Genomic DNA, 5014 nt, shown 5'->3' with positions numbered 1-5014 from the left:
ACATGATCTTTAAGATCAAGAAGAAGGCTTAAATATTTTAAAATAATTAAAATCAAGTTAAGAATCAAGTCAGGAAATATTTTCCCATCATGATTTTCTGTGAATAAGTATCTGAATCAAGACATTGCTGATGTCACACAACTGCTTCAAGTTTAATAAAAACTGATTCCCATGATGACAGAATGACAGCTGTAATCAATCCCTGAATTCTGAGCTACGGCTCTAATGTATCAGTTCTAGAATGTGTGTTCAATAAACCATCCCTGTCTGGCTGAAAAAAAAAAAAGAAAAGAAAAGGATAAAGGGAAGGGTGAAATGTAACTATATTAATCTCAAAAATTGAAAATAATAAAAATGGAATATTTCTAAAGAAGAAAAGAAAATAAGAATAAATTCAATTTGTAACAGTAATCAGACATAGAAGAAATACACTTCATGCAGTTGTTTAGTTACCAAGTTGATGTCAGCAGCTTGTTTACAGAAGAAAATAGCTTAGACCTTCAAAGCACAATTTCAAATGACACCAAATTACTGTTATTAATAAACTAAAAATAAAGCAAATCACTATTGTTGCTTGGTTGTTATAATGGTGGATTTATCCCAGTAAAAAAATCTTAAATAATAAACAGGTAAAAGTCAACATTCTGATGTTTTGGAATAAATAAATCCAGTTATATGCTGTAATTTAGATATTAATCTTAGTACGTGTGAGGCTGAAGCAGTACTATCATGAGTTTGAAACCTACCTGATGTATAGTGAGACACTATTTCATAAAGAAAGAAAATTCAGAAATAGGGTTTGTTTTAATGTAGGAAAACCTGAAACTCCCATAACAAAGAGAAAGAATGTAAAACTTACGGTACACATGGTAGGTATGTATGTTTTTGGAAAGTTACCTTGGAAATTTTGTGCACTTATCACCAAGTAAATTGTTATCACCTGCCAACATGTAATCTTTTGTATGAAACATACCTCCTGCTGCATAGAAAGTAAGACCTTATCCAATAGCCCAGGCAGGCCTTGAACTTGTGGTTCTCCTCCTTCAAGTCTTGCATCTGCTGAAAATGCAGGTGTGAAACACCATACCGGGCCTGAAATTTAAATGCTTTCTTTATCTTCCTTCTCTCCTATCCCTTCCTTCTGTTGTCCATTTAGGGGACAGTGTTGTTTGTTTTTGTTTTTGTTTTTGTTTTTTGGAAGACATAGGGTCTCCACTGCCAGCTAATTGTGAACTTCCCTATATACTGAGGATGACCATTAACTTCTACTCCTACTCCATCTACCTTCTGAATGTTGGGTTCATAGTCATGTAATCCTGTTCTTGGCTTATGTGATATTGGAAATAGATCATGTGCATAGTAGTGAAGCACTGTACCAATTTAGCTATACCCCAACCCCTGTATCTAAGCAATTTTTCTCTAACAAGTATATATTTGTCGTTTTGTTTTACTTTATTTTATTAAATTTTTATATAATAATTTTGATCATGTCTTCCCTCTTCCCACACTCCTCTCAGATCCTGCCTACCTCCCTACCAACCCAGCTCCATTCTTAATCTGTCTCTCCCCATCAAAAGCCAAAATTTAAAAACAAACAACCAGAGAGGAGAAAAATAATCATTAGTATTACCTAGCTACAAACCTGCAAACTATAACATCAACCTGCCTACAAGATATGCTTGTTCAATAGTGGCACAGATGTTATGAGAGTAAACAACAATTTTGATTGGATTTATGGCCCACTTCACAAGATGGAACACATAACTGAAACTGCTAAAGTGGCCAAGAACATGAGCATAGATATGTCATGATCCTAGGAGAAAATCTACTATAACTCTACTAAAGGAAAATAGCAATAAAATGACTTCTGATAACATACTGCTATGCCCATAAATCAGTGCTGCAATCAACCCTCATCAAAGAAGTTTCTTTGTGCAATAGATGGGTATTAACAAAGATATCCATAATTGGACAATGTGAAGAAAGTCATAGACTTTAGAGCACTTAGTCCTAAATGGGGTATCTTTCATGAAACTCTTCCCATAAGTGTTCAGGGATCTATGTAAAAGAGGAGGCAGAAAGATTCTAAGAGTCAGACAAGGCAGTGGATGACTCCAATGAAACAATATCCTTTTGACATAACAGGACAGATGCACACAGGAACTCACAGAGACTGATAGCACTCACAGCACCTATACAATCAAGCCAGACAAATCACTGCACTCAAAAAAGGAAGTAGACACGAAGTCCCACCATTAATCAAGAAACTGTGCAATTGATGCTTGCTGGGAAATGGGAAAACTAATTTTCTCTAAAGAAGTGTCACTTGGTATATCAACCATACTCCACGGCAGGTCTCATGCCCATGAGTAGTTGGACAATACAAAATGGGCTCCATGTATTTTGTGTCAGGAGAGGGGGACAGATTTTTGTTTCATTTTATTTTATGTTGGCGTTTTTAGGACATGAGTGTTTTAAAGGACATTTTCAAATTAACCTTGGCCTGAATTCAACATAAAGAGATGTTTGTAAACTAAAGAAATTCATGTAATCTTTCTGTTACCTGCTGGCTTTCATTAAACATACAAGGCCTTTTTGACACTATTAGGCTTTTATATACTGTTTAAATATCTTTCTAAAAATTATTTTGTAAAGTGGCCTTTTTCAGTTGTGTTGGAAAATGAAATAATCTTTAATAAAAATACTCTAAAGAGAGTTTGCTGTGTTCTATAGTGGCCATGCCTGGATAGTTTGCTCCCTCAACAATTTAATAATAATTATAACAAGTTTTAATTCTATATGCGATTCAAGCAGGTATGAATGCAACTAATTCACATTTTCTTCTAGCTAAATATAGAACTTTCTATATATTCTATAAAAATATTTTAAAATGAACTAAAAGTAGACAAGACTTAAGCCCTGATTTTTTTCTTATGAACTTGTTTTTATGCAATCTGAAGAAATGATTGGCCTGTTAGGTGACACCAAACAGACAAAGGACAAATGAAAGATTAGGGATCATAACGGAGTCTTGCTTTATTATCTTTTAAAGGAAATCCTGTTTTTCAAAGTCTCTGGTGATAGCATAGAATGTCGCCTTTCCAAAAGCAAAAATGTTCCTTTTGAAGTCCTACAGAACATGTGTTATGTTACCCTCCAGCTGTGAAAGTGAGAGTCTGTGTCTGCGTCTTAAACAGAAAGTACTGGTATTATTGCCAATTATGGTATCCCACGTTTCCTTTAGATACCAGTGCAAGTAAAAGATGTTACAAGCTTTGTGATTTATTTTAACTTCACAGAAGATGAGTGTGCTTTGAAATTTAGTCCTGTGTATCTTACAAGGGCTGAACAAAACATATTCACGAATTGGCATGTGAGAAAAGTGATACCTTCCATATTAAGACCAGTGCCCTGTCCCTTGGTGTGTTCTAAAGATGTGTGAGTGAATGAAAAGCTTAATTCTCTTCCAAAGCTTTGTTGCCTTTCAACTGTCTTTATGGCTTTTAAAAGATGTTTTCTCTTTTGAAGAACACACATCAACCTTCATAGAATCCCACTTGTGGATAAGGTTACAGGAAAGAAGAAAGGGTAATAAATACTCTTGACCAGGTAAATCTTATTCATGCTTAGAAACTAAACTGTTTGCAATAAAGTTCAAAACAGGTATTCTCTGAGAAGTACTACAGTAAAACTATTTTTTCCAAGGATATCATTTATACTAATAGGAATTTTTGTCAAGATGTGTGTTTTCTTTCTCAATACTCTTCACTGATGGTTTGTATGTTCTTGTGTTTTCTTTTAGAGAAAGGTGTTCTCAACCTGTGGGTTACAATCCCTTTGGCAAACCTCTGTCTCCAAAATTATGGTACTAGTAACATTACAGTTATGAAGTAGCAACAAAAATTATGTTATAGTTGAGGGTCACTACAACAAAAGGAATTGTATTAAAGAATCACAGCATTAGGAAGATTGAGAACCACTGTTTTAGAGAACCAAAGTGGGTGGCTTTATTTCCTCTTAAAATATTCCCAATGCAGATAACTCATGAACTATTTATTTGCTTCTTATTGCTGAAGTACCATTGGCTAACTCAGCCATCAGGTGAAAATATATGCATCAAAATTTCTAGATGATCAGAGTTTAATGACATATGTCTAATGCTAACTCACATGCAATTGACCATACACCAATTAATATAAAGTATCCTCAACTGTCCACCTTAGTCACACTTGCATATTCCATGGTTTCTCTATTTTGTGAGTCCTAGAGAGAAAAAGAAAGCACATATTCTGGTCTTGAAACATAACATGTTCTATATTCTAGTTTAGTATTACTTAAGTAGAGTTAACAGTTTAGTGCTTTTAGAATAACACATAGTAATGCTATTTGCATATATATGTATAATTTTGTTAGCATGTGTCTCATAGATCATTTAGCATTCAAATGAAGAAAATCTGTTCACTAATTAAGGATCTTTTACTGTTAAACCATTAGTTGATATTGTACAGCAAAATGTCCTGAGTACTTTTGGACATTGTAAATCCTAAGGTTAGAACTAGGATTATGGTTAAGGTTAGGACTAGGGACACAAGGTTGACTGAAATCATGGCTAAAGCCTAAGGTAAGGATTAGGATAGGACTAAGACTAGGTCTAGGACTCTATTAGGATAAGGATAAGCATAAGGCTAGAATTAAATTTGGGTTAGAGATAGTGCTAGTACTCAGGCTTAACATTTTGTTAGGGATCCCATTAGGATTATGGTTAAATATAGAGCTATAGTTAGTCTTTCTTTGGTTTAGGCTAGTGGTAGGAGTAGGTAAAAGGCTAGGTTGAGGTTTGGCTCAATGTTGGGGATAAATGTCTAATTAAACTTGAAGAGGAAAGGGTTTGTTTCATCATAAAATTCTTCCCATCACTGAGGAAAGTTAGGGCAGGAACCTGGAGGAGGCAGGAAATGAAGCAAAGGTCTTGAAGGAACACTACTTACCTGCTGATTGCTTTTTCACCCCAATG

Source organism: Mastomys coucha, chromosome X (genome assembly GCF_008632895.1).
Source record: "Mastomys coucha isolate ucsf_1 chromosome X, UCSF_Mcou_1, whole genome shotgun sequence".
Lineage (NCBI taxonomy): Eukaryota > Metazoa > Chordata > Mammalia > Rodentia > Muridae > Mastomys > Mastomys coucha.
Note: the sequence above shows the minus strand (reverse complement) of the source record.